The sequence below is a fragment of the Papio anubis genome, chromosome 7 (genome assembly GCF_008728515.1).
Source record: "Papio anubis isolate 15944 chromosome 7, Panubis1.0, whole genome shotgun sequence".
Classification (NCBI taxonomy): Eukaryota; Metazoa; Chordata; class Mammalia; order Primates; family Cercopithecidae; genus Papio; species Papio anubis.
The window spans coordinates 109,548,241-109,572,196 of record NC_044982.1 but is presented as its reverse complement, the minus strand read 5'-3'; the positions used below and the strand labels follow the sequence as shown (position 1 = coordinate 109,572,196).

General features: G+C 39.3%; 2 pseudogenes; both read right to left on the bottom strand.

Annotated features, from left to right (window-relative positions):
- Positions 1 to 832: 832 nt before the first annotated feature.
- Positions 833 to 14,105, bottom strand: LOC101007442 (annotated as a pseudogene).
- A 6,270-nt stretch (positions 14,106 to 20,375) lies between these two features.
- LOC116276239 lies at positions 20,376 to 20,507 on the bottom strand (annotated as a pseudogene).
- Between the last annotated feature and the right edge of the window lie 3,449 nt (positions 20,508 to 23,956).

The following is a 23,956-nucleotide window of genomic DNA, read 5'->3' as shown; positions in this document are numbered from 1 at the left end:
CTGCTATTCTGGGCCTTAGTGCTGATTTCCTATAATCCTCCACTATTTTGTGCCTACTCCAACTTTTGCATGCTTTTCCTCCCTACTGGGATGTCCTTTTCTCCTCATTTTTGCTTGGTCAAAGGGTTTACACCCTTCAAGGCCAAATTCAAAGACTACCCCCCTCCTTCACCTGTCCCAGTAGGATTTATCTATCCCACAGATTTTTTCTCCTTCAAGTGTTGGCCCCAGGGTTCCTTCCTGGGTGAGACCCACCCTGACTCTCCCAGGAAAATTCAGCTATTCTTTCCTCTGGGCTCTCACACACTTCACCCATAGTTCCATTGTGGCACACCATGTAACCTGCCCAGATACAAATGGAAGCAAATGGCAACATGATAGGATCTTGCAATGGCAAGCCTTAACTGTTGTTTTCTTTTTCCACCAGGTACCACAATCTGAATTCTAAGTGTATGTTCACGCAAGCCATCTGTTTACAACACCATTTGGGTCATACTTTACAGTCAGCACTTAATGAAGAAGACAACAAAATGTGTGAACATCCTACAAAAAAATAGGCATAGCATAGATATTAAAACCAAGGAACAAAGCTGCTAAGGATGGTCTGTTAAGGGTGCGAGCTGTAGCATTATGCTGCTATTCCCATTGCTTAGAGAGATCAAATGCTCAGTCTGACTTGGATTACGGTGGGAGCCCAGAGTTAGCTTAGCCAGAGACGTCCCTAGGCCGGGCCAGTCTGATTCTCTTGTGAGCCCCGCAGTGTTCTGCTCCCATGCGATCTCACCTGCACTCGTGCTTCTGATTCTTGCCCTAGAACTCTGATTTTTTTTTCCAGTATTAAGACTTCTTCATCCAAATCCAGTTAGGTTTACTACTATTATAAATAAGCTTCACAATAAGGCATCTGTCATTACCTATGAAAAAGATTGGGATTCAAACAAAGGAATATACACTGTACAACTTTTTTTCTTTCATTCTGATGTCATTACAGATATTATCAGTTTTAAATGTTAAGTTTTGTAGGGCAATATATAAATATCTTTAAACATATTTCCTGAATATAGTTCAAATGTTTCTCTATGATATTTTGATACTTTAACGTATATATTTAAAGTATATACTTCAATAATGAGGAAATAGACAAAAGCAAATCAACATAGATGGCAAAGGACTAAATATGAGACATTACAACCTCTGAAAAAAAAATACTTGTGACTATGAGCAGATCTTGGTCAAGTCGTTTAACTTCCCTGAGGCTCATTTTTCCCATGTGTAATATTTCGATAGCAGTTGCTCTGTCAAGCTGTTTAGGATCAAATGAGATGATGTAAAAACACGTGGCAAACTGTGAAGCAATGCAAAAATAAATGGTATTATCATAGGCCAAAAGATCTCAAGTTTCTGACAGTCTCTCTAATAAATAAAGCTATGGCCTGCTCCTTTTGTATTCACTTGAGAACTCCCAGTTTTGATCAATTAGATTGTTCCAGAAAGAATGGAGCCAAAATTTATGTAAAGAGAAAATTCCTAAGTTTTAGCATCCAGAATTGTATAAAGTATAGTTTGTTGTGAGTGGGAAAAAACTGCTTGAAGGGGTATACAGAATACCAAATAGTGAACTAGTGTATTAAAAATCCAGTATTTCAGTAATAAGACTTCTTTATCCAAAGACGGGTTAACTCTAACTAGGCTCAGGCTACCTCTTGACACTTACTAAACATAAATAGGGGCAGACTTCTCAAAAACCTTGGTTCCCAGCCTTTCCTCAGTCTCTTCTAGAGAGACTTCCATTCCCTCACCATTGGCTATCACGTACCATAGTAACATTAACAAAATTATCTCTTATAACAGCTCAAAGAGTTTTAAAAGCATAAAGAAACGTGATACTTAAGCTTTAGTCTGTATTCACACTTTGCTCCAAATGCAAACAGTATCTCGCATTCTTTCTTTAAAAAGTGCTAAAACAGCTACATAATGCTGCAGCACGCATTCTCTACGACCAGGCAAACTTTTGCAGCTGTTTTTTTTTGTTTGTTTTTTTGGTTTTTTTTTTTCTAGCCTGCTAAACCAATGAGAAGGCTCTTTCAGCCCCTTAGTAGGAAAAGTCATTTCTTGCTTACAGTCGGCACTAACATTGATTCCCAATTGCTCAGCCCAAGGCCTACCTATAGAACACCATTAACCATTCTTCAGACTAGAGTGGCCAGGACACTAAGGTTTAACATTTCATATCCATGTTCTCTGGGTAACTATAGCAATCACTTTGTATTTCAGTCCATCTATGTACATGTCTGTCTCCCCCTAGAGATGGTAAGCTCTTAAGAACACTCAATGAGGACTTTCCATCTTCATATTCTCAGCACCAGCACACAGCCTGGCACAGAATAGATGCTTACAGATTGTTGCGTAAATGAGACTATTTGTATCCAACATACTTCATCAGATTTCATCTTTAGATCTCACTTCCAGTTCAGTACCTGCACAGGTGGACTAGAGAACTCAAATCCAAATGCCTCCTGGGACCAAGAAGGTGGCCTAAATGAAAGAAGACAACCTAGAGTCTGGGATGCAGAGATCAGGAGAACACCTGCCCATCTAAAGAGAGCAGCTCCTTAGGCCTGCATGATTACTGGCATGTAAGAACACAGATCCATTGTGGTTAGACCCTGTGATTGTTCAAAAGAATCTAGAAAATGTGATTCTCTGCTGGGCGCGGTAGCTCACACCTGTAATCCCAGCACTTTGGGAAGCCGAGGCAGGCGGATCACCTGAGGTCAGGCGCCAGACATCAGCCTGGCCAACATGGTGAAACCCCGTCTCTACTAAAAATACAAAAGTAGCTGGGGTGGTGGCGTGCGCCTGTAATCCCAGCTGATCAGGACACTGAGGCCGGAGAATCATTTGGATGCGGAGGTTACAGTGAGCTGAGATCATGCCATTGCACTCCAGCCTGGGTGACAAGAGTGAAACTCTGTCTAAAAGAAAAGAAAAGAAAAGAAAAGAAAGAGAAAGAGAGAGAGAGAAAAGAAAGGAAGGAAGGAAGGAAGGAAGGAAGGAAGGAAGGAAGGAAGGAAGGAAGGAAGGAAGGAAGGAAGGAGAGGAGAGGAAGGAAGGAAGGAAGGAAACGGGATTCTCACTTAAAGTTTCCCTGCACAGGTCAAACAACACAGACCTCTAGCTTAAATCCTCTTACCGGTCTGCTCTGTGCATTGCTTCTACTAGATATTCAGTGACTGGTTAAGTAGCTTAGAGGTAAGTCAGGACCCACTCAGGTAAGTTCCATTCTGGTGGAAAGTGTGACTTGGCCTTGGGACCCCCATAACACATTGTTGTCGCATTTCCAAAGAGTTAGCCCTGATTTTAGAAACAGGGGCCCTAGGGGCCTCACATTCCTCTTTTTGTCTCTTATGGTCTGTAAAGGGTTTCAAATTACTGCTCTATAGGCTCTAAGACCTGGGCTCCTGTTCCCTTTAAGATTAGCTTTGGCTTTACAAACTAGCAAGCTGTATCTTAAAGCTGGTCTCCAAAGTTAAGTGTATACTGCATTAGAACATATGTCTTTTCGATTTGTGGAGCCTTCATTCCAGTGAATTATCTCTTGCTCATTATCAACCAATGGCCTTGTTTGTGCATTTGGCGAAAGCAAGGGGAAGAGGAGGATGTGAACTCACTCTTGGCAAGTAGATGCCTTAAAGGACCCCACCCTGCACTCCCTTGCTCTGAGACATAAAATACCTTTTGTATTAAAGCACGGAGCAGACCTCTTCATCTCGGAAGCATTCCCAAGGAATCAGAAGCCATTGATGTGTATCAGGACTTTAAATTGTTTTGTCAATGTGCATTAAATTGCAATTATCTGCATTAAATTCATTAGCCATTGTACGACCTAATTATCCCATGTTTGCAGAGATTTCAGAATTTACAAAACTTCCCTTCCTGAGTAACATAATTTTGTAGAAGCCACACCTCTGTCTCCATGCTCTTGCCAATGCTTCAAGGTGGTAGGCGTGCTGAGTCACAGCAGGATAGTCTTTGAAGCCCAGGGGTACACTTGGCCTGGACAGGGGAGGTGATGATGAAGAAAAGAAAGCCTGTGGCTCAATAAGCATCAAAGGGTGGGTTGCACCATCCTGCTCTTGCCTACAGATTTGACCCAGACTTCAGGCTCCTCCTTCCCTGGACTTCTGACTCACTGAAGCCCAGCTACTGCTCCAGTGGCCCCATGTGCTCTGAGGAACCCATAGGTCCCAGTCTACCATCTGTGTTCTGTAACTATCTGAAGATGGGATGAGTCCTCTTAGAATTCCCAATCCCCCATTGTAACAGGAGGGGCTGTGCCCAGTGATGGCACAGAATCACAGAATGTGTGGACCTCTAGAACAATAAGGAACACCTGGTCCAACTCATTTCTTTTCTACATGGAAAGACTGAGGGCCAGAGAATTTAAGTTTCTCACCCAGCTGGGAAGAGAGAGTGTTATGTCTCAAGTTGAGGTCCAGGACTCCAGGTTTGGTCCTTGTCCTCCACCTTCTAGGTGCAACACTTAGAGATCTGTCTCTGGGTAATTCAGGAGGCCCCTTCCTGCAGCGAGATTGGGGCATATCTTCCAAGTAAGGCTGGATGGGAGAAGCAGGCTTCTTAGAGTCATTCGTTCCCTTGCTCCTCTATTCTACAGATGTCTATGCATGCCTGCTGCAGGTCAGGCTGTGTGTTCCCAGTGATGAGGAATACAGAGTGCATACTCCCATGGAGTTTACAGATCAGTGCAGGGGAAAGTATTAAAATAATTACATAAATGAACCCACAATTATCCACTTGTGAAAGGAAGGAAGGAAGGAAGGAAGGAGAAGGAAGAAAGGGAACACAAAGGATTGTGAGTATAATATTAGAATAATGGGAATCAGGAATGACTGCATTGCACAGGTGGAGTAAAAGTTGAGATCTGAAGAAAGCTAGCAGCAACTAGACCTAGAGGGAGGGAAAGGAAACATCCTCACAGAGGCACGGGGGTGGGGTTCATGCTCCCTGGATGCTCAGAGTGAGTGGATTTCCAGGGTTGATGCCAACTGATGTGAGCAGCAGCGTGAACAACTGAAATAACGTTTCACACTTTGCAAAGAAGCAAGACCAGATTCCACTTAAAGGAACTAGAATCTGAATTTACTAGGAGGCAGTGACAGTGAAGGAAAAGGATGTGATCTGGAATCAGAAAGATTTTGGTTTCAATTCTAGCTTCATCAATTACAAACTGTTGACCTGAGCAAGTCACTTCAAGGTTCAATTTCCTCATTCACGACACTACAGTAAAAATGCCACATAGGGTTGTTGTCAGGGATTAAACATTTTGTACCACTCTTGGCACAGACTAAGTGCTTGAATTCATTTTCTAGGGCTGCCATGACAAAATATCACTTACTGGGTGGCTTAAGCAATAGAAATTTATTTTCTCCTGGTTCGGAGGTTGGAAGGCCAAGATCAAGGTGACAGCAGGGTGGTTTCTGGTGAGCCTCTCTTCCTGGCTTAATAGATGGTGCCTTTCTTGCTGTGGGTCTTTCTCAGTCCACACACACTCCTGGTGTCTCTTCCTCTTCTTATATGGACAGCAGTCATGCTGGATTAAGGCCCACTCTTAGGACCTCACTGCACCTCTATTACATCTTTAAGGCCCTATCCCAAATACAGTTACATTGGGGGTTAGGGATTCAGCCTGTGAATTTTAAGAAGACATGATCCAGTCTGTAACAGTGCTGAATAGAGGTCATCATTTCTTTCTTCATTTTTTCTCTACCAAATGTAAAAGCAATCATAGAAGAAAATGGACTGATGCTTTTACAATACTTTAAGAATTAGGATGTTCTCTGAGAGTGCTGTGGGTGCACAGTTACTTCTTAGTGAGGTCTACAGTATTTCACTTTACAACCATCTACCCTCAGGTGATAAACCTCATAGGAACCCACTCTGTGGTGAACACTCTCAAAAATAAAGAGGAAAAGGGGAAACTGGAAATGGAAAAACACCTGGGGATGCCTATATGACCATCTGCTCACTTTAAAAAGTCATCAATGCCAAGAAGAATGTCAAGGATAAGGTAATAATAGAACAGTAGAAAATAGAATTAGCTGTTGAGAATTGATTTTATTAACTAAAGTTGTGGCTCCAAAACAAGCTACAAATAATTAGAACTAAAAAATGATGAGAAAAGATAAAGTGGGATCAAAAATCAAATTGTATCAATGAAGAATGGGAGGGGAAAGAAGGAAGAAGGAAAAGTAGCAAAACCTCTAATATCTCTCAGCAGTTAAGAAGGAGGGTTAAAAGTTGCCTTTGTCTGGAAAGTTTAAAAATGAGGATTATAGCTTTACGAATGTTAGTGGAGTGTCTTGTAAATTGATCATAAATATTTTTATTTTAAAATTAGAGTAACCTCTTAAAAACACATCTTTAGGCCGGGCGCAGTGGCTCACACCTGTAATCCCAGCACTTTGGGAGGCCGAGGCAGGCAGATTACAAGGTCAGGAGATCAAGACCATCCTTGCCAACATGGTGAAACCCTGTCTCTAATAAAAATACAAAAATTAGCTGGGCGTGGTGGTGCATGCCTGTAGTCCCAGCTACTCAGGAGGTTGAGGCAGGAGAATCACTTGAACCCGGGAGGTAGAGGTTGAAGTGAGCCAAGATTGCGCTCTGCACTCCAGCCTGGGCAACAGAACAAAACTCAGTTTCGAAAAAAAAAAAAAATCTTTAGACAGAAAACAAAGTATAACATAGTCATTTATTGAACTATACATCAAAAATCAAAAAAGACGACAGAGGACAAGAAGACATGAAATGAAGTGACAGCATGGTGGTAATGAAAATGGATATAAGTGGCCTGTCTCAAGCTATGTAAAGATTAGAATTTTTAAAAGTCAGTGTTAAGTTGTCCATAAGATCTGCTTCTGCTTCAGTGGCAGAAAGGTAATAAAAGTTTAAAAATGAATTATTGGGCCCAAATATGCCTGCTGAATTTAAATCAAAGAACAGCAGGATTAATTCTGGACACCATGGTGCTTAAAAGTAAAAACTTTACGTAAGACTTGCAAGTGTATAAGGCAAAAACTGTAAAAATACATAAGAAATCAAACAAAAACATGCTTGGGTGTAAGAATATAATTTACTGTTATCAGCCTATTACAGACCCAAGTATTTAGAAAGTAAATGAGGAACTAGAAAAAAATGGATGACACAATAAAAACAGTACATCTAATAGACTTATTTCAAATCTTGTAATGCAAAAATATGGATTACTTTTTCTTTTAAAGTATATGTACTCGGTCTATAAGCAAAAAAAAGTGATCATATGCTAAATCGTGAAGAAAACATTGATGAATACCTTATGGCAGAATTTTTATGGCTAATATTTTCAGATCAAAATGCAATGAGTTAAACATTCATATTATATGTTAAAAAGAGAAAAAACTCAAATATATAGAAACTAAAAATAACATCCTACACACTACTGTGTGTAAAACACGACAGCAAGAGAGTGAGGCAATGAAAGCAAGAAGTGAGAATGAACGGAAAACAAATCCCATCAGGAGAAAATAGAAGAAATGAAATAATACTGGCAAAAAATGGAAACGAGAAATAATGGAATGAGAAGGGGAAAAAAAGAAGAAGGCAGTGGAATGTAGGGACTACAAGCCCTTTATCTTAGGTCAGGTGAAGCTGGGTTTGCAGCTCGATTTCAATACACACAGCTCTGCAACTTTGGAACATTTAGTTCATTTCTCTGTGCCCTACTTTCTCATGTTTCCCATCTGTAAAATATAACAACTTTATATATAAGATTGTTGTAAAAATTAAATGAAAGTAAATGCCTGGTAAAGCTCACAGCACAGTGTCTGGTGAATAATGGATAAGGGCTCACTAAATCTTGAGATGAAGTGGTCATGGCTGTTGCTGTAAGAGTAGTGATAACAGCAGTGTTACTAAAAACTAGAACTTTGAGAGGAAAACAAAACAGACAAGCTCCTGGTCAACCTTTTAACAATATCTGAATCACAGAACAGATCATTAGAAAGGAGAATGAGAATCTAGCAACTAAGCAGAAAGGACAAGTGTAAGGTATGTGGCAATATTACATATAGTTGTATGGTGAAGAATTTACAAATGTCAAGAATAGATATTCTTTACACATCTGTGTGTGTGTGTGTGCACGTGTACATGCTTGTGTGGGTGTACGCATGAGGATCACATAGCACCCCCAAACAGGCAGAGCTAAAAGCAAAAAGGAAGTGAGGATATGTCATTGTAATTTCTCAGTGATCCTTATGTATTTGTTGATAAACCTATCTAAATATTTAGAACACTCATAATCTCTATCCAATACCACTACTACTTAAGCAATAAAGAAAAATTTAATTCATCCTATTAATTTCAAATTTCCACACTTGCAGAAGAGATCATAAGGTTTCCAAATTTCATATTGATTAAAATCTACCTTAGAAAAAAAATTTGAAATCAATTAGAAGAATATATCTGATAATATTTTTATGGGCCAAGGGTAGGGGATAATTTCTTAAAGATAACAAGCATAGATCATAATGAAAAATATTTTTAAATCTGACTACATCAAAATTAAAATCTTTGGTATGATAAAAAACAAAGTTAAATGAAAAGACTAGAAAATATATTTGTGATATCTGTAGGGACAAATAATTAATTTCCAAAATATCTAATAAATTTCAAATCAATAAAGAAAAAAAACCACTTCGGGAGGCTGAGGTGGGCAGATCATCTGAGGTCAGGAGTTTGAGACCAGTCAGGCCAACAAGGCGAAACCCCATCTTTACTGAAAATGCAAAAATTAGCTGGGTGTGGTCGTGCACGCCTGTAATCCCAGTTACTCGGGAGGCTAAGGCAGGAGAATCTCTTGAACCAGAGAGGCAGAGGTTGCAGTGAGCCAAGATCGTGCCACTGCACTCCAGCCAGGGCGACAGAGTGAGACTTCATGTCAAAAAAAAAGCAAAGACAAAGATCAGGTGATTCTGAGATGAGAAAACCAGTGGTTCATAAACATGTGAAAAGGTTTTCCAGCTCACCAGTACTCAAGGAAAGGCGAATTAAACAAGGAGATAACGTTTCACACCTAGCAGGTTGGCAAAAACTAAATTTTAAATGTCAATACTGATCTTGCTGAAGCTAGGGGGAAACGGGTACTCTGGTCCTCTGCTGGCTGGTATTTAAATTTGAATAATAACTTTCAGAGCAAATTGACATTATCTAGGATCACTGAAAACATTCATGCTGTGACCCAGTCATTCAGTTCCAGGTCTACACTTTGGATAATCTCGGGCACATATTCTGTAAACAGACACACTCACTATGGGATTGTTTGAAACAGCAAAAAGAATTGAACTGCATTTAAATAACAATAAAGAAATACATAAATAAAATGTAGTGATAAAAGTCCAATTGTTGAATGTTCCATGCAGCATATTACTTTCAATGGAAATTTTAGGAAACACAAAAGAATGCTGTAAACCTTTCATAGATTCATATGTATGTTTGTAAAACCATAAAAGATAGACTGCAAGATACTATAATCAATTCATGACAATGATTCCCTCTGGACACCTGAGACAAGAATGACACTGGGAATGTAAAATAAGGGGGACTTCTTTTTTACTTAACTGTGATAAAATACACATAAATGTTGCCATCTTAACCACTTCTACACACACAGTTCAGTGGCATTTAGTACCTGTATGTTGTTGTGCAACCACCATCCATCTCCAGAATGCTTTCATCTGGCAAAACTGAAACTCTGTACATATTAAGTGCTAACTTCCCATTTCACTCTCCCTCACTCCCTGGCAACCTTCATTCTTTATGTCTCTGTGAATTTGACCAGTCTGGGTAGCTTATATGAGTGAAATTATAAATATTTATTTTTTCTGAAACTCTGTACATATTAAGTGCTAACTTCCCATTTCACTCTCCCTCACTCCCTGGCAACCTTCATTCTTTACGTCTCTGTGAATTTGACCAGTCTGGGTAGCTTATATGAGTGAAATTATAAATATTTATTTTTTCCTGATTGGCTTACTTCACATAGCATAATGTTTTCATTGTTCATCCATGTTGTAGCACGTGTCAGAATTTTAATCCCAGTACTTTGGGAGGCCGAGGCGGGCGGATCACGAGGTCAGGAGATCGAGACCATCTTGGCTAACACGGTGAAACCCCATCTCTACTAAAAATACAAAAAATTAGCTGGGTGTGGTGGCAGGTGCCTGTAGTCCCAGCTACTCGGGAGGCTGAGGCAGGAGAATGGCGTGAACCCGGGAGGCGGAGCTTGCAGTGAGCCGAGATCGCGCCACTGCACTCCAGCCTGGACGACAGAGTAAGACTCTTGTCTTAAAAAAAAAAAAAAATTTGCTTCCTTTTTAAGGCTAAATAATATTCCATGGTATCGCTATGCCACATTTCATGTATCTATTCATCCATCAGTGGACACCTGAGTTGCTTCCACCTTTTGGTTCCTGTGAGTAATGCTGCCATAAGCATGTTGTGCAAATATTTTTTGAGCCCCTGCTTTTAATTCTTCTGGGTATATATCTAGAAGTAGAATTAAGGCGAACTTATTTTTTTATCTTGAAATTTTCATATGTTTTAGGAAAAACGAAACAAGCCTTGAAGCAAATATACCAAGATGTTGACAACTTTCCGATTCTAGAGGTTGTACTACTTTTTTGCAGTTTTCTCCACTTTGTAGATTTCTCAAAATAAACAAATTATAATAAAGAAGAAACTCTTTTAAAAGAAATCACATAACCAGAAAGACTAGAAACTAAACCAGTCACTCTTACGTATACAAAAAAACCAAAATCTTAAACTACAAACTAAAGAAAATCAATAACAAATAAAAGAACGTTCTATGGACCCAATGAAGCTTATCCTGTGAATGACAGAATGAAGCCTCAGTAGGGAGCAATCTATTAGAAGTCACTATTAGACTAAGGAAGAAAAGTCTCATGGTCATTTTAATAGATGTGAAAATCTTATTTGCTCCAGTTAGTTTGATCAATTCTAATAAAATACGCTTTGTAACATGGATAAACTCATGTTCTTTAGAAGCAGCTAAATCTGGTCTTTGGAGCCAGATGCCTGGATTCATGTCCTCTTTCTGTTAGTGACTTGGTCAGTTACCAACCTCGTTGTGCCCCATGACCCCCCTGTAGCATGGAAATAATGGTTTCATGTGAGGATTGTATGAAGTTACATATATAGAAAGAGCCTAGAACAGTGCCTGGCACACAATACTACACAGTAGACACCAATATCAGTGTTCGTGTTGCTGGCATTGTTACAATAAAAATAATATTTTTAGCTCAATATCCTCAAGATTATGCTCAAAGGTGACACTGTACCAAAAACTTTCCATTTACCTCAGGAACAAAGACTGTTGTCTACCACCATTTTTATAATAGAGTCTTGAAACAACATAAGAAAGAAAAGACAGTTAACAGTGATATAGATTAATTAGAAAGAGACAAAGTGCCATTATATGCTGATGGTATGACTGAATATCTACAAAAGCAGGGGGGGTTTTGTTTGTTTTTTGTTTGTTTTTTAAATGCCCATGCACGTTTTATTAATAAAAACTAACCAGTGCCAAGTTAAACTAGTCAAACAATTAAAGTCTCTTTATATTCCATAAAATATTACAGAAAAGTTTGTGTTTCAATAAAAAGACTATCATTTTAGAACAGGCAGCTAATAGCAACTGTGCAGTTAATGAGTTTTATGAATAAATTTTAAAAGAGACTACTGCCTGTCCTTAAATTCCTTTTTCTTTTTATAAAAAAAGAACTATTAAAAATGATTGACAAATTTTGAGCTAAAAAATTGCTAAAACATTCTCTATATTTAATTTCAATTTTATAATAGATTACAGGAAGATACTTATGAAATAAATACATTTGTTTCAGTACATGTCTTTAAATGATAGAATTACAAGTATATAAACAACTATATAATAAAATGTTTCCAAACGCTGCCTGCAAGAAATCAGCCAAATTTTATTATAAGCAATAAACCATTTCAAGCCTTCCAGATAGCCTCCATAGCCGCACCAGCGTGGCAATAAGCTTTAACCAAACAAAAACAAAGAAACAAAAGCACTTTGCAATTTGTTGCTGCAAAATAGGGAGAGAAAAGTGTATAAACTTGATGGAATCACAACAGTCAATATAATTTAAGGGACAATAAAGTCAATAAGGTTGATGGTGTTTATTGTTTAGAAAGCTGAATTCTGCTGTTTTGCTTGGGGCTGTTTAGAAAGTCGAATTCTGCTGTTTGCTTGGACATGGTACCACTGAACAAACTCCACAGAGTCTCACCATCTGCCAGCGGGGGCGCCGCCCAAACTCACGCAAATAAACGGCATCAGGTGATCACCATCCACAACAGGAGGGCGTTTCATTTTCATGAATGTGGATGAAATACAATTGCTTCAGCAACTCAACAAAAACTGTTCAGCGGCAAAAATGAACTCTGCACTTGAAGAAAAATAGAAAATGAAAACACAAAATCCTAAACAGTAAATAAACACTCTGCATCTGTACACTGGTATCAAAACACACATCCACAGCACGTCCTAATCCTACGGGAAACAATCCTTGCTTATCAGAGGTGCATATCTAAATTCAATAGCTTACCAATATCTCCTTGGGAGTAGGCCAAAAGGAAACAGAAAACCCACAATTAAAAAAAAAAAATTCTTTCCCGTAAACGTTTTCCTGAAGCTGAAATTGAAGTGGGGAGAACGTCAGTCGTCCTCCTCATTCTCGTTGAAGACATTATCCTCCTCGTCGTCCTCCCCGACTTAAGACACCAGGGTCTCCACCCTGGAGCTGCTGTACTGAGACCCATCGGGGCTTGTGGCCAGCGTCCTAGCTGCACCGTTGGTCAGGTTACTGGCAGAGAACCTCGTGCCGTTAGACCTGGAACCTGCCGTCGTGATGAACACGCCTCCAACGTTCCCTGAGCCATTTCTGTCACGTACGGCTCCAGAGCCTTTCGGACCAGACTTCTGGCCATTTTAAGGTCTTCAGCAGAGCAGCTCCCAGACTCCAGCCCGCAGGCCATGCCCATCTGCTTCAGCGCTTCTGTGTCATCGTGAATTTCAAATGTGTTGTCAAAATTAAACAGACACTCGAAATTGTCATTGTAGATGCTGCAGTCGATGATGGTCTTCTTGCTGGTGTTGATGATGATGAAGGGCAGGTGGATGACCAAGTTGGGTGGCAGCGGCTGGCTGGCCTGCTGCTCTGAGTGCCGGTTTCTCTGCACCAGGTTCTTGAAGGCAATTTGCTGTAGAATAAGTTTTGAAGTTGATACTGTTTCTGTTTTATTCTTTCAAGTCTCCTCTGTCTTTCCACCTCTAAGTTCTGACATTCCTGAGCCGAGTTGGTGTGCAGACCAATCCACTTGATCTCCTTTTTCTCCTTGGAGATGATGTTCATGGCCATCAGCACGTTTACAGCATCGTAGACGCGCCGTCTTATGCTGTTCTGGTCATAACCTGACTCGTTTGGTAAGATGTGGTTGTCGGCAGCACTGAACTCCGAGACCAGCTCGTCCCCCACTTCGTTGTAGGAAGTGGTCCCGTTCCTCTGAACCTTCTCGCAGACCTTCATGGAGAAGTGCCGCAGGCCCTTGGCCATTCTTCTCTCCTTTTCTGTTGCGCTTCCCGGCAGCCCAAGGTGAGGAGTCGGAAGGCTGGCTCTGAGAGGCAAAGTGAGTGCTGGGGATGTGTGGGCTTCCTACCACCAGGGCGTTTGACGCTGCTGGTCTCTGAGGCGTACCAATTACCACTTGCTGGGCAATGTTGACATTGGACTGTCCAAAGGTTTTTGCCAAGAGCTGCTTCCTGAGCGGGTTGACGGTGGAGGGGTGAACGGCCACGAGGGACACCACGACTTTTCCGGGACTAAGGTTCTGGTCTGTGAAGACCTTGAGTTCTCCGTTGGCTTCAATAAGACCGGCATCTTTTGCCATGTTGCCAGATCCGGGAAATCAATGCTACAAATGTTCACCTTCCCAGCGAAGAAAAATGATTTTTCTTTTTTTTTTTTTTTTTTGAGACGGAGTCTCGCTCTGTCGCCCAGGCTGGAGTGCAGTGGCCGGATCTCAGCTCACTGCAAGCTCCGCCTCCCGGGTTTACGCCATTCTCCTGCCTCAGCCTCCCGTGTAGCTGGGACTACAGGCGCCGGCCACCGCGCCCGGCTAGTTTTTTTTGTATTTTTCAGTAGAGACGGGGTTTCACCGTGTTAGCCAGGATGGTCTCGATCTCCTGACCTCGTGATCCGCCCGTCTCGGCCTCCCAAAGTGAAAAATGATTTTTCTGGCTACCCGGTCTGGCCGCGCCGGCGGGTGCGTGGAAAGCGCACGGTGAGGGGCGCTGGGTGGCGCTGGGAGGCACTGGGAGGGGCGGGGTGGCGCGGGGAGGCGCGGGCGGGGGCCAGGCCGGGCAGTCCCAGCCCTGGTGGGGTCCCAGCCCTGGGCTGAGCGGCGCCAAAAGCAGGTTTTAACTGAAAACCTCCAGAATTAATTTTTTAAGTGTAGAAAATTAACCAGATACAAGATGTACACATAAATAAAATAATAATTTCCTTGCACATTACTAAAATACAAAGAAATCTAATCTAAATTATAGCAAAGTGTACAAATTATTATACTAAACATATATCCTCATGTGAGTGGCTTTATAAACAAAGCATCAAACTTTGGGACAAATTACAAGAAATTTGAATAAAAGTAAAATATAATTCATTCCTGGATGGTGCTATTCATGTTACTGTGGGATATGATGAGGTTTCTCTTCAAATAATCTGATCTATATTTTATTCTTTAATTCATAGTACCCCCTCCCTTTTTCTCCTTTTTCCCTTTTTGCCTTTGTTAGATGCCCAGGCACGCCACAGTACCAGGCATTATCAGTACCAGCTGACATCCTTTCCCTATTTGAGAAGAGGACTAACTTTCTACCTCATTACAGACACCCCTTCCCCTTCCTCTCCATTTTCTTTTATGTGCCCACCTTACCTAAAAAAAATCAAATGTTTAGCCAATCGAGATTAGTTTAGATTGTACCACCCGACCCCGACCAAAGGGGAATGTACACAGGAGCAGGACTTGTGTCAGGAATAAAGGCTCTCGTGCCCCTTTGTTCAGGTGTGCTCTCATGGCGACTGGCCAAGGAGGCACCCCTCTGCACAGAAGTAAAATTGCTTTGCTAAGAATCCTTTGTCCGAGATCAATTTCCTTAGGATTTTGAGTGTTACTCCTAACATTATATTATAAACATATTGGTTTACCTAAATAAATATATAGATTGAATACAAGATCAAAAATAATTTCTCTGGATATTTTCTTGGAACTGGAAAAAAAAATCCCTAATAGTCAAAAGAAAGAATAAATAAGATAGACTACAAAAAAATTCTGGGATGTGCTAGTTCTGCCAGATATTTAAATGTATTGAAAATCAACAATAATAAAGAGCAACGTATCGGCACAAAGGAAAATAAATATTATAATCCCTGTGTGTGTATATGTGGGAATTTTATGTATAACAAACAAAAGAGCTATCAAAAAAAAAAAAAAACACTCAGAAAAGGGAAGAATTAGTCAATATAATGTTTGCAAAATCAAAGTAATTTAGAAAAAGAAGGAAGACCTATAACTCATACAAATCTAACATGTAAATAAATTTCAGCCAGATTTGGGATTTAAAAAAAATTGACCACAGAAAGTTAAAATGAAACAAAAATGAATATTTAAAAAGTGATAGAAGTAATCACAAAAGATAGGTAATTGATAATATTAAAAGAACAGAAACATCTCTATGTTCTCCAAAATTTTTGTTTAAAAAGCAAAAAAAAAAAAAAAAAACAGGGAAAACATTCTGGAAGTATCCTTATCAGCCACATTGCAGCAAAGTGACATTCTGTTTCCCTTTCTCCCTCCTACTCTCTCTCTTTCCCCCTGTACTGTGTTAGGAAGTGGGACATACATAACTCACCTCCATGCCTTCCTCACCTCTGAATGTGCTAGACCCACAGTACATGCGGAACTGCTGAACTGAATCATTAATTACATTAGTGGCAGAAGGAAAATGGCTATTTACAAAAGATGGAATCCAACTAGAAAACTGACATATGGAGAAAGGTTTCAGCTCCCCAGTGATCAAAGAACCCCAAATTAAAACAAGCAGGCATTTCTATTTTTCACCTATGTCATTAACAAAAAGCCAAACAAGATCACAGCCCCATGGCCTTAAGCAACAGGACAGCCAGGTTGTGGCCGCTCCTGCCCCTCACTGGAGTGGGAAGCTGCTTAAGATTTACCGCGATGGTTTCAGCATTTCTATTTCTTTGATTTGCTTATAAAAAACGCAGTAAAACCCAAGTGTAAGCAGCTTGGCGGCCAGAGACCGTGAATGCCGGGTCTTTCTCTAGCAGTAGTTACTGAAAAACCTCCAAGGGCGGTTTTAATTTCCTCTCCTTGTTCATCTGAGGTCTGGTTTCCCAGGCAGCCAAGGTACTGGGTGAACACAGAGAAACCCATCTATCAATTTTGTGGCTGCCATAGCATGGCGATTTTGAATCTTGCAATAAAACAAGATTAATGGGCTTGACTTCAGTGGGTCTGACATTTCAGCGACAAGGGCTGTATTCGCCAGGTTTCTGCACCTCTCTCCTCTTTGTTTCTCAGCCATTTTGTAATCTCAAGCCAGGTCCCTTATGTTCCCTGGGGCTCCTGAGAGAATCATGTAAAAGGGACATGTAGCATGAGCTAGGAAAAGACAAATCACCCTGATCTCCTCTCTTCAAAGACCAGTGGGAATTTCAGTGGGAAATGGGCTCTCACAGCCATGGTGTTGGGATAAAGCATTAGTCATTTAATGGTGTTGGTAATCACTTTATCCATCAACATGCACTTACCGTGCGCCCAGCACTGTACAGCCACCTGGGAGCAGGGAGAAGCGAGACACAGGCGTGGTCACAGCACAAGGGAAGCCAGGTGAGTCAGAGCGAGTCAGATGCTGGGGACAGGACTCTCGGAGAAAGTAGGACTTGAGCAGGACTTCAGAAGAAGGGACATTTCTTCAGGGAGGTGAACAACATGGGGAGATGTTCCCAACTGGAGGACGAGAGGTGGCATGCAGAGATGGGTGTGGGAATGTCATGTTATTTCAGGTCACCATGCCTTCCTGCCTGCTGGTTCCTCACCTAAGACTCCAGCTCAGACCCAGCTCAAGATCCATTCCTGGGCTCCCTTCTTCTTCAGAGCCTTCCCTCCCCCTGCCCCAGAGAGAAGCAACTGCCCCTTCTCTATGCCTCCTCTGCCCCCGACTTATGTTCCCACTGTTATACTCTACACTGACTTATTACTATTATTTCATTGTTTGGAGTTTTTATTAAATTACTATTTACACTGCCTTATCATTATTATATTTATATGTCTGTCTCCTGTGATAGATATTGCGCTTCTTACAAGTAGCAGCACAGTGTCTGAAACACAGTAGGTACTCTGAAAATATTTCTTGTACTTAATCAAATTAATGAAAACTAATTGGTATACAAGTGAAGAGGAACTTGGACAGTGCTGACGGAGAAGGGGAGGAGAGCAGAGAATGAGTAATAGCAGCTAACAGCTCACCTGTGTATGTAGCATTCACGACTGGCCAGGTATTTAAGCACTTTGCATGTATTCATTAATTTCATCTTCACAACACAGCTATGAGAAAGGTGCTGTTAATATCCCCATTTCACAGATGAGAGTGTGTAGGTGGGGAGGTAAAGGAAGTCATCTGAGCTCTCTTAGCCAGCTAGGGAGCAGGCGGGGGTGGAGCTGGGCCCTGGAGGCAGTGGGCTGGCTGCGGAGGAGCTCGCTTTAACCATGATACCTGATGCCTTGCTGCCCCTTGTCACTACAGGTCACGTGGGCTTAGAATCCTAAAGTCTGAGAGGGAAATCTTGCCCTATTCCCTGTTCAGTATAAGAATGGCCATAACTAAATTTAACAAATGGCTGTATATTTTCTGTTTGTTTAAATTCAAGGTTTATTAGTTAACAAGGCAACCTATGGTTTAAAGTATAACAGAAGAAAACTTAGTTTACAAAAACAAACAAACAAAACAATGGGCTGGGAGCAGTGGCTCATACCTGTAATCCCAGCACTTTGAGAGGCCAAGGCGGGTGGGTCACCTGAGGTCAGGAGTTCAAGACCAGCCTGGCCAACATGATGAAACCCCCGTCTCTACTAAAAATACAAAAATTAGCTGGGCATGGTGGTGGCCACCTGTAATCCCAGCTACTCAGGAGGCTGAGGCAGGAGAATCGCTTGAACCCAGGAGGTGGAAGTTGCAGTGAGCTGAGATGGCATTATTGCACTCTAGCCTGGGTGACAAGGGCAAAACGTGAGAGAGAGAGAGAGGAAATGCATGATTTTTATCACTTTGGGATTAATAATAATAATAAGACTGTGTTCAGCACTTGCCGTACATGATCTTATTTAGTCCTTCCAGCAACCCTTTGAGACAGGTACTACTATTATCATCTCCATTAAGAAATAAGAAGACTGAGGGTTTGTTACACTAGCAACAACAACAACATAAACTTCCAAGAGCTAGGGAATCATGAAAATTTTTAAAAGAGATGCTGAGATGCTAAAGTTAAGGTTGTACAAAGATATATCTGAAAAACATGAAGAAAAACAGGCGTTGCAATATCAATATCAGCAAAAGTAGACTTCATGGGTAAAACAAAGAGGACATTGTCATTTTTTGTTGTGAAGTCTAATTTATAAAGGCATGAATATTTAATAAATTGCATTGTTAACAAATAAGATTGCATCAAAATATGTTTTTAAATAGAAAGAAATGAAAGGCATAGCAATGAGAGAGGTCAATACACTTCTTTAAAGCTTCAAAAATGAGGAAGGTATACAATAATAATATAAAAGCCTTAAATAATAAAGTTAGTAAGACAGACTTAACACATTGACATTACAATCTGGGCCCTATAAACCTTACACTTTGTTCTAGTGCCAATTTATGGCCTATATTGGATGACAAAGAAAATTTTAGTTAAAAAATCTCTCCAAAATAGAAACTACATGGACTCATTTTCTAAGTCAAATGAAATTTGTATTTTAAAAATCCAATCACTTGAAAATATGAAAAACAAACAGTATCCTAAATAATTCTAGGGTAAAAGAAAAATTGAAAGAGTAATTATTAAATGGTTACAAAAATGAAAATGAGGAGGCTACATATCAATACCTCTGCAGTAATCAAAAACTGATTTATTGCATTAAGTGTATTTATTACCAAATAAAAAAATAAATATAAATTAAGTAAATGACATATATTACAGACAAAAAATGAAGGAAAAGAGGAGGAAAAATAATGATATAAACAAAAATTAATGATTAGTAAAAAAAAAATGTAAAACTGATAAGTTCATCCAGAGGCTGCTTTTTTCATTAAACCCATAAACTATGCAAAACTTCAGGAAAAGCAAATGACTATTCAAACTTAGGAGTAAGAATAGATCTCTAGCTATAGATGAGGAAGAAAATAAAGAATAACACTTTAAACTCTATCCTAATAGATTTGAAAATCTGTATTAAAAATCCTTTAAGATTGTATATGCCATGGACATCCAACTCCTGCTACTGCAGGAGAAGAGATAAGCTCTGCCAGATATTACAAGATATTATCATGCTATACTAAATAAAAATGTATGGTACTGAGGCATGAATCCACAGACAGGTCAAAGGAAATGAATGTAGAGTACATAAATTGACACAAATTTATTCAAAAATTTAGCATATAATAAAAGCAGTGTTTAGAAGAAGTGGAGAAAAGAGATTATTTGCCAAGCAGATCAAATATAAATATATATATGTATAATTATTAAACACCACAAAAATGAGAGTTTAAAAATAATTTCACAAAGCAGATATCTTTCTAACTGTAACACAAAACCTAAAACTTATCAAAGGAAAATATGGGATCAATGTAATAACTTAGATATAAAAAGTTTTCTGCATGACAAGAACATTAAAAAAGACAAGCAATAAACTATGAAGAAATATTTTAAATTTATATCACAACTGGGTAAATTCACCAATATAGGTAAAGAACTATACAAATCAGTAAGAAGTGGAATGCTTTAATAGGAAAATGGACAAAGTATATGAAGACGTATTTCCCCAAAACAGAAAAAGAAATGGATTTTCTTCATACGAAAAAAAAGTCAACCTTTTTTATAACAAGAACAGTGTAATTAGAACTTATGCTGAGTTTTAAAAATTTATATATCAGGTTCATAAGCATCAAAAAGTTGGATGAAATTCAACTTTGGAAAAACTGTAGAGAAAGAGATACTCTTAAACACTTCTGATAAGAACAGATACTACACTTGATCTTAGCCAAAAGGCCAAGAAGTGATACTCTTAAACACTTCTGTAGAGAGTGTAACTTGATATCACCTCTATAAAAGGTAATCTGATCATATCTATCAAACTTTAACTTAATTAACTGACAATTATTTCACTTCTAGATTATATATTCTACAGATAAACCCATGTATTATAAATATATTCATTGCAGCAGTGTTGTGATAGAAAATATTAGAAACAGTTTAAATGTTCGATATTTGATGGTTAAATATAGTCCAAACATAGGATGGAAAAGTATACAGTCATTATAAATAATGAAGTAGCTCTATAAAAATTTATATAAAGTGATCTGCCAGATATTTATTAAGTGAAAAAGCTAGATGTAAACAAATTTATATAAATTACCATATGTATAAATATACAGACTCTTACATATACATGTATATTCTTACAATCTGTATATGCATGCAATATCTCAGGCAGGATACAAAAGATTCTGATATTAAGTACAAGCATACCTCGTTTTGTTGCATTTTATTGTGCTTCTCAAATACCACATCTTTACAAATTGAAGGTTTGTGTCAACCCTGTGTGAAGCAAGTCTGTCAGCGTTATTTTTCCAACAGCATGTGCTGACTCGTGTCTCTGTGTCATATTTTGGTAATTCTCATAATATTTCAAACTTTTTTATTATTATTATATCTGTTATGGTGACCTGTAATCTTTTAAATGTTACTATTATAATTGTTTTGGAGCACCACAAGCCATGCCCATGTAATAAAACAAACTTAATCAATAAATGTTGTGTGTGTTCTGACAGCTCCACCAACAACCTGTTTGTTCTCTGTCCTTTTCCCTTTCCCGGGACCTCACTGTTCTCTAAGACATGACAAACTTGAAATTAGTCCACTTAATAGCCCTAAAGTGGCCTCTAAGTGTTCAAGTAAAAAGGAAGAGTTGCACATCTCCCACACTAAATCAAAAGCTAGAAATGATTAAGCTTAGTGAAGAAGGCATGTTAAAAGCCAAGACAGACCATAAACTACACCTCTTGTGTCTAATAGTTAATCAAATTGTGAATGCAAAGGAAAAGGTTTTAAAGGAAATTAAAAGTGCTACTCCAGTGAACACTCACAATAAGAAAGTGAAACAGCCTTATTGCTGCTATGGAGAAACTTCTAATAGTTTAGCTAGATAAAACTAGCCACAATATTCCCTCAAGTCAAAGCCTAATCCAGAGTAAAGCACTAACTCTCTTCAATTCTGTGGAGGCTGAGATAGGTAAGGAAACTGCAGAAGAAAAGTTGGAAGTTACCAGAGGTTAACCTGTGAGGTTTAAGGAAAGAAGCTGTTTCATAAAAGTACAAGGTGAAACAGCAAGTGCTGATGTAGAAGCTACAGAAAGTTATCTAGAAAATCTAGCCAATATCATTGATGAAGGTGGCTACACTAAACAGCAAATTTTCAATGTAGATTAAATAGCCTTATATTGGAAGAAGATGCCATCTAGGATGACATTCATAGCTAGAAGGAGAACTCAATGCCTAGTTTTAAAGCTTCAAAGGACAGGCTGCCTTTCTTGTTAGGAGTATGCAGCTGGTGACTGTAAGTTGAAGCCAATGCTCATTTACCATCCTGAAAATCCCAGGGCCCTTTAGAATCAGGCTGAACCTGCTCTGTCTGTGCTCTGTAAATGGAAGAACAAAGCCTGGCTGACAGCACAGCTGTTTACAGCATGGTTGACTGAATATTTTTAGCCCACTGTTGAGACCTACTGCCTACAAAAAAAGATTTCTTTCAAAATATTACTGCTCATTGACAAAGCACCTGGTCACCCAAGAGCTCTGATGGAGATGTGCAAGGAGAGCAATGTTGTTTTCATGTCTGCTAACATGATATCCATTCTACAATCCATGGGTCAATGAGTAATTTCTACTTTCAAGTCTTATTATTTAAGAAACATATTTTGTAAGGCTATATAGCTGCCATAGATAGATTAATTAATGCTATAAATGTCATTAAGAACATTCATAATTCAAGGGAGGAGACCAAAATATCAACATTAACAGAAGTTTTGAAAAAGTTTATTCCAGCCCTCATGAATGACTTTGAAGGGTTCAAGACTTCAGTGGTGGTAATAACTGCACATGTGGTAGAAATAGCAAGAAAACTAGAATTAAAAGTGGAGCCCAAAGATGTGACTGAATTGCTACATTCTCATGATACAACTTAAATGAATGAGGAGTTTCTTCTTATGAATAAATGAATGAGCAAAGAAAGTGGTTTGTTGAGATGGAACCTATTCTTGGTGAAGATGCTGTGAACATTGCTGAAATCACAGCAAAGGATTTAGTTGATAAAGCTGCAGCAGGGGTTGAGAGGAATGAGTCTAATTTTGAAAGTTCTACTTTGGGTAAAATGCTGTCAAACAGCATTGCGTGCTACAGAGAGCTTTTTCATAAAGGAAGAGCCAATTGATGTAACAAACATTCATGTTATCTCTTTTTTTTTTTTTTTTTTTTAAGACGGAGTCTCACTCTTGTTGCCCAGGCTGGAGTGAAATGGTGCAATCTTGGCTCACTGCAACCTCTGCCTCCATGGTTCAAACTTCCCAAGTAGCTCAGATTAGAGGCGCCAACCACCGTGCCCGGCTAATTTTTGTGTTTTTAGTAGAGACAGGGTTTCACCATGCTGGCCAGTTGGTCTCGAACTCTCAACCTCAGGCAATCCACCTGCCTCGGCCTCCCAAAGTGCTGGGATTACGGCGTAAGCCACCGCGCCTGGCCAGTGTTATCTTATTTTAAGATTGTCACAGAAATTGTCACAGACACCCCAAACTTCAGCAACCACCAACCTGATCAGTCAGTAGCCATCAATGTCAAGGCAAAACCCTCTGCCAACAAAAGAGATTATGACTTGCCAAAGGCTCAGATGATCATTAGCATATTTTAGTAATAAAGTATTTCTTAATTAATGTGTGTACATTTTTTAGATATAATGTTATTGCACACTTGATAGACTACAGTATAGTGTAAACATAACTTTTACATGCACTAGGAAACTACAAAATTCATGTGACTTCCTTTATGATGACATTCACTTTATTGCGGTGTTGGGAAGCAAATCTGTAATATCTCTGAGGTGTGCCTGTAGCAGCCTCTGGAGAGGGACAATGGGTGATGGGGCCAGGGGATGGAGACAGCCTTTTGTTTCACTATGAAGCCTTTTGAACGTTTTGCATTTTGTACATGTTTATATTGCCCATTTAAAAGCAAATGGAAAATTTTTGAAAAATATGCCAGAAAATATTCTTACTAAAACAGCTACAAAACGATTACCAAGAAAAAACTAACATCCTAAATAGCAAGTAAATTGGGCAAAAGACAAGACCAAAGAATTCACCAAAGAAGTATGGTCAATCAGTTCAGTCTCAAAAAGAAACAGTTAAAAAAAATGCAATGTTTCTCAACTGAACATGCACAATGGGCCAGTGATTTGC